Genomic DNA, 12,321 nt, shown 5'->3' with positions numbered 1-12,321 from the left:
AAGAGAATAATGGTTACTCTATTTATTTGAATAATACCTTCAATGGTCTTGCACCTAAAATGAATGGTTCATTGAAATCTCGATCGTAGTGATACACATGTTCATGCCAAAAGATAGTAATGATAGTACCACTTATTTGTGGCACTGCCATGTGAGTCATATCGGTATAAAATGCATGAAGAAGCTCCATGTTGATGGATCTTTGGACTCACTCATTTTTAAAAGGTTTGAGACATGCGAACCATGTCTATTGGTATATATGCATGAAGAAACTCCATGCAAATGGACCGTTTGAACTCACTTGATTTTGAATCACTTGAGATATGCAAATCATACCACATGGGCAAGATGACTGAAAAGCCTCGGTTTCAGTAAGATGGAACAAGATAGCAACTTGTTGGAAGTAACACATTTTGATGTGTGTAGTCCAATGAGTGCTGAGGCATGCAGTGAATATCATTATGTTCTTACTTCAGAGATGATTCGAGTAGATGTTGAATATATTTACTTGATGAAACACAAGTCTGAATTATTGAATGGTTCAAGTAATTTCAGAGTAAAGTTGAAGATCATCGTGACAAGAGGATAAAATGTCTATGATAAGATCATAGAGATGAGTATCTGAGTTACGAGTTTTGGCACAAAATTAAGACATTGTGGAAATTGTTTCACAACTAATACCGCCTGGAACACCATAGTGTGATGGTGTGTCCGAACATCATAACTGCACCCTATTGGATATGATGCATACCATGATGTCTCTTATCGAATTACCACTATCATTCATGGGTTAGGCATTAGAGACAACCACATTCACTTTAAATAGGGCACCACGTAATTCCGTTGAGATGACACCGTATGAATTATGGTTTAGAGAAACCTAAGTTGTCGTTTCTTAAAAGTTTGGGGCTACGACGCTTATGTGAAAAAGTTTCAGGCTGATAAGCTAGAACCCAAAGCGGATAAATGCATCTTCATAGGACACCCAAAACAGTTGGGTATACCTCCTGTCTCAGATCCAAAAGCAATAAAGGATTGTTTCTTGAATCAGGTCCTTTCTCGAGGAAAGGTTTCTCTCGAAAGAATTGAGTGGGAGGATGGTGGAGACTTGATGAGGTTATTGACCATCACTTCAACCAGTGTGTAGCAGGGCACAGGAAGTTGTTCCCGTGGCACCTACACCAATTGAAGTGGAAGCTTATGATAGTGATCATGAAACTTCAGATCAAGTCACTCCCAAACCTCGTAGGATGACAAGGATGCGTACTACTTGAGAGTGGTACGTAATCCTGTCTTGGAAGTCATGTTGCTAGACAACAATGAGCCTACGAGCTATGGAGAAGCGATGGTGGGCCCGGATTCCGATAAATGGCTTGAGGCCATAAAATCCGAGAGAGGATCCATGTATGAAAACAAAGTGTAGACTTTGGCAGAACGGCTCGATGGTCGTAAGGCTAATGAGTACAGATGGATTTCAAAAGGAAGACAGACAATGATGGTAAATGTCACCATTAAGAAAGCTCGACTTGTCGTTAAGATGTTTTCCAACAAGTTCAAGGAGTTGACTACGATGAGATTTTGTCACTCGTAGCGATGCTAAGAGTCTGTTGGAATTATATTAGCGATTACTGCATTATTTATGAAATCTTGCAGATAGGATGTCAAAACATTGTTTCCTCGACGATTTTATTGAGGAAAGGTTGTATGTGATACAACCGGAAGGTTTTGTCAATCCCGAAAGATGCTAATAAGTATGCAAAGCTCCAGCAATCCTTCTAAGGACTGGAGTAAGCATCTCGGAGTTGGAATGTACACTTTGATTAGATGATCAAAGATTTTGGGTTTGTACAAAGTTTTATGAAAAACTTGTATTTCCAAAGAAGTGAGTGGGAGCACTATAGAATTTCTGATGAGTATATGTTGATCAGAAATGATGTAGAATTTCTGGAAAGCATATAGGGTTATTTTGAAAGTGTTTTTCAATGGAAAGCCTGGATTAAGCTACTTGAACATTGAGCATCAAGATCTATAAGGATAGATCAAAATGCTTAATAATACTTTCAAATGAGCACATACCTTGACATGATCTTGAAGGTGTTCAAGATGGACCAGTCAAAGAAGGAGTTCTTGCCTGAGTTGTAAGGTATGAAGTTAAGACTTAAAGCTCGACCTCGGCAGAATAGAGAGAAATGACGAAGGTCGTCCCCTATGCTTAAGACATAGGCTCTACAGTATGCCATGCTGAGTACCGCACCTGAAGTGTGCCTTGCCATGAGTCAGTCAAGGGGTACAAGAGTGATCCATGAATGGATCACAGACAGCGGTCAAAGTTATCCTTGGTAACTAGTGGACTAAGGAATTTTCTCGATTAAGGAGGTGGTAAAAGAGTTCGTCGTAAAGGTTACGTCGATGCAAGCTTAACACCTATCCGGATAGCTCTAAGAAGAGATACCGGATACGTATTATGGGGCAACAATTTAGAATAGCTCCAAGTAGAACAGTTATTTGGAATAGCTCCAAATAGAGCGTGGTAGCTACATCTAGGAGATGACATAGAGATTTGTAAAGCACACACGGATCTGAAAGGTTCGGACCCGTTGACTAAAACCTCTCTCACAAGCAACAAGATCAAACCTAAAACTCTTGGGTATTAGTCACATGGCGATGTGACCTGTGAGTGTTAATCACATGGCGATGTGAACTAGATTATTGACTCTAGTGCAAGTGGGAGACTGTTGGAAATATGCCCTAGAGGCAATAATAAAAGTGTTATTATTATATTTCCTTGTTCATGATAATTGTCTTTTATTCATGCTATAACTGTATTATCCGGAAATCGTAATACACGTGTGAATACATAGACCACAATATGTCCCTAGTGAGCCTCTAGTTGACTAGCTCGTTGTGATCAACAGATAGTCATGGTTTCCTGGCTATGGACATTGGATGTCGTTGATAACGGGATCACATCATTAGGAGAATGATGTGATGGACAAGACCCAATCCTAAGCCTAGCACAAAGATCGTGTAGTTCGTTTGCTAGAGCTTTGCCAATGTCAAGTATCTCTTCCTTCGACCATGAGATCGTGTAACTCCTGGATACCGTAGGAGTGCTTTGGGTGTATCAAACGTCACAACGTAACTGGGTGACTATAAAGGTGCACTACAGGTATCTCCGAAAGTATCTATTGTTTTATGCGGATCGAGACTGGGATTTGTCACTCCGTGTAAACGGAGAGGTATCTCTGGGCCCACTCGGTAGGACATCATCATATGCGCAATGTGACCAAGGAGTTGATCACGGAATGATGTGTTACGGAACGAGTAAAGTGACTTGCCGGTAACGAGATTGAACAAGGTATTGGATACCGACGATCGAATCTCGGGCAAGTAACATACCGATAGACAAAGGGAATTGAATACGGGATTGATTAAGTCCTTGACATCGTGGTTCATCCGATGAGATCATCGTGGAACATGTGGGAGCCATCATGGGTATCCAGATCCCACTGTTGGTTATTGACGGGAGAACGTCTCGGTCATGTCTGCATGTCTCCCGAACCCGTAGGGTCTACACACTTAAGGTTTGATGACGCTAGGGTTATAAAGGAAGTTTGTATGTGGTTACCGAATGTTGTTCGGAGTCCCGGATGAGATCCCGGACGTCACGAGGAGTTCCGGAATGGTCCGGAGGTAAAGATTTATATATGGGAAGTCCTATTTTGGCCACCGGAAAATGTTCGGGATTTTTCGGTATTGTACCGGGAAGGTTCTAGAAGGTTCCGGAGTGGGGCCCACCTACATGGGGGGACCCACATGAACGTGGGTAGTGGGGGCAAGGCCCCACACCCCTGGTCAAGGCGCACCAAGATCCCCCCTTAGAAGGAATAAGATCATATCCCGAAGGGATAAGATCAAGATCCCTAAAAAGGGGGGATAACAATCGGTGGGGAAGGAAATGATGGGATTTCTTTCCTCCCACCTTGGCCAACGCCCCAATGGACTTGGAGGGCAAGAAACCAGCCCCTCCACCCCTATATATAGTGGGGAGGCGCATGGGAGCTATAGACGAAGTTCTGGCGTAGCCCTCCCCCTCTCCCAAGTCGTCCTCCTCTCCCGTGGTGCTTGGCGAAGCCCTGCAGGATTGCCACGCTCCTCCACCACCACAACGCCGTTGTGCTGCTGCTGGATGGAGTCTTCCTCAACCTCTCCCTCTCTCCTTGCTGGATCAAGGCGTGTGATACGTCACCGGGCTGTACGTGTGTTGAACGCGGAGGTGCCATGCGTTCGGCACTTGATCATCGGTGATTTGAATCACGACGAGTACGACTTCATCAACCCCGTTCACTTGAATGCTTCCTCTTAGCGATCTACAAGGGTATGTAGATGCACTCTCCTTCTACTCGTAGCTGGTTTCTCCATAGATAGATCTTGGTGACACGTAGGAAAATTTTGAATTTCTGCTACGCTCCCCAACAGTCTCACGTAAGCGTACGTGTAAGGTCGGTCCGGGCCGCTTCATCCCACAATACCGCTGAAGCAAAATAAGACTAGTAGCGGCAAGCAAGTTGACAAGATCTACGCCCACAACAAAATTGTGTTCTACTCGTGCAATAGAGAACTACGCATAGACCTAGCTCATGATGCCACTGTTGGGGAACGTTGCAGAAAATAAAATTTTCCTACGGTTTCACCAAGATCCATCTATGAGTTCATCTAAGCAACGAGTGATAGGAGAGAGATTGCATCTACATACCACTTGTAGATCACGTGCGGAAGTGTTCAAGAGAACGGGGATGATGGAGTCGTACTCGCCGTGATCCAAATCACCGATGACCAAGTGCCGAACGGACAACACCTCCGCGTTCAACACACGTACGGAGCGGATGATATCTCCTCCTTCTTGATCCAACAAGGGGGAAGGAGAGGTTGAGGAAGAAGGCTCCAGCAGCAGCACGACGGCGTGGTGTTGATGGAGAGGCAGTACTCCGACAGGGCTTCGACAAGCACTTAACGGAGGAGGAGAGGTGTTGGGGAGGGGAGGGGCTGCGCCTTGGATGTTGTATGCAGCCCTCCCCTCGCCCCTCTATTTATAGGGGAAGGGGAAGGGGGCCGGCCCCCTCTAGATGAGATCTAGAGGGGGGCGGCGGCCAAGGGAGGGGGCTTGCCCCCCACTAGGGTTTCCCCCCAAACCCTAGGCGCATGGGCCTAGGGGGGGGGTGCCCAGCCCTCCAGGGGCTGGTTCCCTGCCCCCTACGGCCCATGAGGCCCTCCGAGAGGGGTGGCCCCTCCCGGTGGACCCACGGAACCCCTCCGGTGGCCCCAGTACAATACCGACATGCCCCCGAAACTTTCCGGTGACCGTATGTCAACTTCCCATATATAAATCTTTACCTCCGGACCATTCCGGAACTCCTCGTGACATCCGGGATCTCATCCGGGACTCCGAACAACATTCAGTAATCACATACAAGTCTTCCTAATAACCCTAGCGTCACCGAACCTTAATTGTGTAGACCCTACGGGTTCGGGAGACATGCAGACATGACCGAGACGGCTCTCCGGTCAATAACCAACAGCGGGATCTGGATACCCATGTTGGCTCCCACATACTCCTCGATGATCTCATCGGATGAACCACGATGTCGAGGATTCAAACAACCCCGTATACTATTCCCTTTGTCAGACGGTATGTTACTTGCCCGAGATTCGATCGTCGATATCCCAATACCTCGTTCAATCTCGTTGCCGGCAAGTCACTTTACTCGTACCGTAATGCATGATCCCGTGACCAGACACTTGGTCACTTTGAGCTCATTATGATGATGCACTACCGAGTGGGCCCAGTGATACCTCTCCGTAATACGGAGTGACAAATCCCAGTCTCGATCCGTGTCAACCCAACAGACACTTTCGGAGATACCTGTAGTGCACCTTTATAGTCACCCAGTTACGTTGTGATGTTTGGTACACCCAAAGCACTCCTACGGTATCCGGGAGTTACACGATCTCATGGTCTAAGGAAAAGATACTTGATATTGGAAAAGCTCTAGCAAAACGAACTACACGATCTTGTGCTATGCTTAGGATTGGGTCTTATCCATCACATCATTCTCCTAATGATGTGATCCCGTTGTCAACGACATCTAATGTCCATAGTCAGGAAACTATGACTATCCGTTGACCAACGAGCTAGTCAACTAGAGGCTTTCTAGGGACGTATTGTGGTCTATGTATTCACACGTGTATTGCGATTTTCGGATAATACAATTATAGCATGAATAAAAGACAATTATCATGAACAAGGAAATATAATAATAATCCTTTTATTATTGCCTCTAGGGCATATTTCCAACAGTTCCCTTTGTCATCGGTATGTTACTTGTCTGAGATTCGATCGTCGGTATCATCATACCTAGTTCAATCTCGTTACCGGCAAGTCTATTTACTCATTCCGTAATGCTTCATCCCGTAACTAACTCATTAGTCACATTGTTTGCAAGGCTTATAGTGATGAGCTATACCGAGAGGGCCCAGAGATACCCCTCTCCAATACACGGAGTGACAAATCCTAATTTTGATCTATGCCAACCCAACAAACACCTTAGGAGACACCTGTAGAGCATCTTTATAATCAGCCAGTTACGTTGTGACATTTGATAGCACACAAGGTGTTCCTCCGGTATTCGGGAGTTGCATAATCTCATAGTCAGAGGAACGTGTATAAGTCATGAAGAAAGCAGTAGCAATAAAACTGTAACGATTACAATGCTAAGCTAACGGATAGGTCTTGTACATCACATCGTTCTCTAATGATGTGATCCCGTTCATCAAATGACAACACATGTCTATGGTCAGGAAACATAACCATCTTTGATTAACGAGCTAGTCAAGTAGAGGCATACCAGGGACACTATGTTTTGTCTATGTATTCACACATGTACTAAGTTTCCGGTTAATACAATTCTAGCATGAATAATAAACATTTATCATGATATAAGGAAATATAAATATAAACTTTATTATTGCCTCTAAGGCATATTTCCTTCATAGTCCCCGAAAGAGAAGGCGATCATCCATGCACAGGAAGCCGGATGTAGTTCTTTGTACAGATCTGGGTGAAAACCTGCTCTTGGCTAGATGCCAAGGCCGGCGATGGCGGCGCTCTGCGGTGTCATTCCCTTGTTGAAGGCATCACCGTGGAGAAGTTCTAGACCACTATCTGCTACCTTCGGGAGAAACCCTGGATCGGTAGATCGCAAGACGGCGGTGCTCTCGTGTCGTTTAGCCCTTGGGGGCATCATTCTTGGAGGTGTACACGGGCTCGAGGGACCAGTGGACAACATCTTTGGTGGAGTGGTGCTTCATACTACACGTAGATGTTAGGCTTTCGCGCGATGTCTGTTTGGTATTAGGCTAAGACATTTGGCGCCCCCTTCATCAAGGGGATAGGAGTAGCAACATGTGTTACCAAGATGGTGGCTTCAGGCGTACTGATGTATTATTTTGTATTGTCTTTGTGAATAATTAATAAAATGGTTGCATGCATCGCCCAGATGTAGAGGCCGAGGTTACATCCTCCTTTTCAAAAAAAAAAAAGATATTTACAACCTGTAGCCAGTATCCTGAGGGGGACAACAGAGTATCATTAGGATGCAAATCAAAACTTCTATATTTACAACCTAAAGAAGGCTAGCAGAATTCTGTATTCCATGGGCCAAAACTAGTTCAATAGAAACATTACTACTTTATTTACACACTTCAATAGAAACACAACTTCCTTGCCTGCTCCTACAGCACACTTGTTTCTTCTCTGCCTCCTCAAACTTGGACATTGCGTCCTCTCCAATCTCACCTCTAGCAACTAGTGCATAACCATTTAATAGACCTCTGGCGATCAATATAGCTTTTTTCCCAAAACCAAAAGTTGCAACTATTCTACATAACAATAAGCACAAATTTTAGTTGAACCGAAGAACTACCGCACAAAAATGCACTCTTCTCTATTGACTTCTCTAGTTTGCACACTTGTTTCTTCTCTGCCTCCTCAAACTTGGAAAGTGCGTCCTCTCCAATCTCATCTCTAGCAACTAGTGCATCACCATTTAATAGACCTATGGCGATCAATACGTCAGTATATTCTTCTTCCCAAAACCGGAAGTTGCAACTATTCTACATAACAATAAGCACAAATTTTTGTTGAAACGAAGAACTACAGCACAAAAATGCACTCACTTTGCCCATTTCACACTTGAAGATCGAGACCTGGCGCAACACCAGCCGCCAGCAGTCATCACACTTGATGATCGGTAGAGGCACGCCAATGAGTTGCTGGGCGAGGGCTGAACCCGACCGACCGGCGGACGAGAATTCGCCCGCGGTCGGACGACAATTCAAGCGTCGAGGTGAGGAAGACATATCGCAAGGCAGCACGGTGAGCTCCGGTTGGCTGTGTGGCTCGGTTTTGCGGGACATATGCTCGTCGAATCTGTCCACGGTGGCGACGGGTGCAGATGTGTTGAATCCGGTGGCGCGGGGACAAGCATCGACCAACTCGAAGTGGGTGGAAGAGTGGCGGGTGCTATGGGGCAACTACGATGGTGCATGGTGACCGGCTGGGGCAAGGACGGTCGCGCCGGACTGGATGTGGTCGAGCGGGGGAGAGGGGCGGTCGCTGGGGGAGGGGAATTTTTTCCTGAGAAGTGGCGCTAGTCGAATAAATATAAGAGGCCACCGACGCGAGAAGTAATGATAGTTACAAGGCGCTAAAGCCGATAAGGGGTTTACCGGGCCATCGCCCCATCGTCGAGACCCGCCCCCTTGGCGATGATTTGGCAATGGATCCGGGGCCGCATCCCTTCCGGCACGGAGGTGCTCAAGCGACATCGCCTGGGCGATGGGATCTGTCCTCTATGTGGGACGACGGAAGACTCCAACCACATCTTTTTTTCTTGTGTGTCCGCCCAGTTCCTGTGGAGTTGCTTGCGCGAGGTGGTTGGTGGTCGTTGGTGCAACACCAACTTCCCGGACCTCTTCGCTGAGCTTCAGACCTTACCTCCAACGGGCCACTACATTAGGTGGCTGGCTATTGGGGTCCTTGCCTGGACGCTATGGACGGTTCGAAATAAACTTGTGATCCAACATATCCCTATGCGACGTGCGACTGACGCAGTGTTCAAAATATGTGGCTATTTGCAGCTCTGGCGGCCGCTTAGCCTCCCTCAGGACCAGCCATCAACATCATCATCGCCGACCTTTGCTCGATGGCTCTCCGCTTGGCACCGCCGCTTCCTCCACCACCACCGGAGCCGGATTAACATCTTTGTTTGCGGTGCGTCCGCCTTTTTTATTTTAGGGCTTGTTGAGCTGTGCCCTCAGCAGTAACCTTTCGTACCTCGTACTTCGTGTTATGCTACCTTGTGTGTGGGTGTGTGAGTGTTGAACCTTTTGGACGTGATGGTTTGCTTTATATATAAAGCGGGGCGAAAGCCTTTTTGGGTAAAACCAATAAGGGGTCAGCTAGGTCTGGTTTAGCCTCTTAAAACCAAAATTTTACTCTAAAACATTTTAAAGGATCCGCTAGAGATGACCTTGTCTTGGTATCCATGATCATGACACAGTGTTCACAAATAACTTGAGGCGACAGAAATCATACACGGATACACCACACGCACTCAAAGCAGTCATCTATTTATGCTTGAATATCTTTACGTGGAGTACTGCACATACATATTTGTCAATTGAGTTTTGAAGGGTATGGCATTGGCAATCCAACACTCGTCAATTGCGAGACAGCACGGGTCACATCATCTTCTTGGCTTACCGTGTGATATTCAACTGCAACGACTCTCTGGAAACCGAGATTCATGCGATCATGCAGGGTATGGCATTGGCAATCCAACACTCGTCTTTACCGGTGGTTGTTCAGTCAGATTCAACAGAGGCGCTTTCTTGCTTGTTGAATCGGGGACTCGAGCGCTCAGCTTATGGGCATTTGGTTAGTGAGATCAAAGAGTTAATGTCTGGTAGGGAGTTTTATCCGCAGAAAATTTTTCGTAGTCAAAATAGAGTTGCAGATCGTTTGGCCAATTATAGCCGCACCGAGAGCACAACTGCTGTGTGGTTGACCTCGGCTCCACCATGTATCGAGGAAATATGGCCTATTGATTGTAACAATGTTACTCATTAATAAAACTCCCTTATCCTCGCAAAAAAAATTGAGTTTTGAAGGAAGAGATGGAACATGACACCTGGTTATACATACTACTATTGCAACAATGTATAAGCATAAAAAATTCAGTAAATAAACAATTTGGACATGGCTAGTTACATGCATGGTTAAGTACTGAGGAATGAAGAAGCTCTGCTCACCAGTCATCACTTGCCCAGATCGGAGCTGATTGCTTCAGTGTAGTACCGAGGAGGCCGTGCGGGCGCCGCGCTGAGAGATGGAAACAGAACTTTCTGAAATGCATGTTCCCGAGCGAATATGGAATCCTTAATATTCAGTTCTTGGAGCTTGCACAGCATAATTTTCTTCAGGTAAGAAACCGGGAAAAGAACACAAAGCACATTTGCAGTCAAGCTACTTCTAATTTTCTCCGGATTGCTTGACGAATCTTCTCAATCTAAACCTGTCTCTTTCACAAAGGTGAAAAAAACGCATTCTGCATGAAAAGAAACACGAGCTGCTAAAAGAAGCAGTATGTTGAACAGAAGAAATATTTGCTGTCAACATACGGTGCTTGGTTTTTTATTTTAGTAAGCAATGTGTTGTGAAATGTGGTTGCTCTTCAGACTCCAGATATTAACGCCGTGATCAAATCTGGGACCGGCTGTTTTATGAAAGAAAAATGTTACTTTATCAACAATTTCGCCTCTCTCGTGTCATTATCAGTATGCTCTTAGTGCAGTTCAGGCTTGGGCGAGTACTCGAAATACAGAGGTCACTAAGGTCACTAAGGTCACTTACTTTTCCTAGAGGAAAAGGTCATTCTCTTGCACAGACTAAGGATCCAAGTAGGTGCAAAATTCAAACTGAAACTTGACCCGATAGAGAACAGACAATAGAGAACAAGCATAATGTCACTTGAAAAACTTCAAGAGAATTCAGAGCTGGACTAAGGACCAAATCATCACAAATCAAAAGGACAAAACTTAAAGTTGATACTCCCAGTTAAAGGTCATTCACACTCACAGTTTCATAGAAAATTATGACGTCACTCACAGTTTTATAGTAGTACAACACAGAAAATAGAAAGAAGCCCTAGGTCACTCACAGTTTCATAGACTTGAGAAAACAACCAAGGTCATTGACACTCAGGGATTCAGAGTTGACACTAAGAACCAAACCACGAATCAAAACTTAGCATTGAAATTTGGCAGGGGCCGCGCGAATGCGTACCCCCTCTATCACAAATTATGACGTCCACTCTCCTTAAAGAGGAGATGGTAAGCCAGCACACCCACAAAGTGCAATGTGGATCACTAGCCTAGGCCATGGCTCTTCTTGATCAGCCATAGACCCCATCCAGGTAAGTATGTTTCAAGGTTGCCCTATGCCCTGGTTTTATAGGTTGCGCTGCCTACGCTGTCTCTTTGGACAAGCGATGTGGTACTAAACGAAAGAAAGCATGCCTCGCCTGGTGTTTGTTGCGGGTTTCCAGGAAGAGGAATTCGAACAGGACACCGTGTATGGGCCTATTAGTACCAACCGGGCCAGATTCGCATTGGAAAAACGATGGCAGGTCAAACTTGTTACGGCTGCGTGATCCTCTATCGCTTATTTAAAGTTTCAAATTTTGAACGAGGGCAGTTCAAAATTTCAAATGCACTGGGGCAGAATTGGGCACACATTGAATAACTTTCCAGGTTTTACCGGTGAGTTTCAGGATATTTTTCCTCCTTAATTAGCAGGCTCAAAACATTTTAACTGAAAGCAAACAAATGCCAGTTATTCAATGTGTGCCCAAGAGCGCACCAGTATGTGTATTTGAAATTTTGAACTGGAGATATGTACGCCCCCCGAGGGCCACCAACAGTATGCAGCTTGCTGAATGGTGATTGTCTGCTACCTGTATTTGAAATTTTGAACTGGAGATGTGCAGTATGGCTTCTCGAGTCCACAAGTTGGCTCCAAAAAGATGCAACACAGATCCATCTCAGAAATTTGTGTTGGTATGATTCATTCAGGTTTTGGAGTAGCTGAACACGTAAACAGTCAAATTCAATATACCATCGTATCTTATTGTAGTACTACTATTAGATAGAGAAACCATAATCATGAATTTCAATAAAGAGACCACTTAAAAACATACTCCC

General features: G+C 45.2%; 1 non-coding gene across 1 annotated transcript; it reads right to left on the bottom strand.

Moving 5' to 3' along the window:
* Positions 1–11,381: 11,381 nt before the first annotated feature.
* Positions 11,382–11,542, bottom strand: LOC119326852. Its single transcript, XR_005158217.1, has one exon. It is a non-coding gene; the product is annotated as a U1 spliceosomal RNA (small nuclear RNA).
* Between the last annotated feature and the right edge of the window lie 779 nt (positions 11,543–12,321).

Source organism: Triticum dicoccoides, chromosome 6B, assembly GCF_002162155.2.
Source record: "Triticum dicoccoides isolate Atlit2015 ecotype Zavitan chromosome 6B, WEW_v2.0, whole genome shotgun sequence".
Taxonomy (NCBI): domain Eukaryota; kingdom Viridiplantae; phylum Streptophyta; class Magnoliopsida; order Poales; family Poaceae; genus Triticum; species Triticum dicoccoides.
Note: the sequence above shows the minus strand (reverse complement) of the source record. Positions and strands in the feature narration are given on the sequence as shown.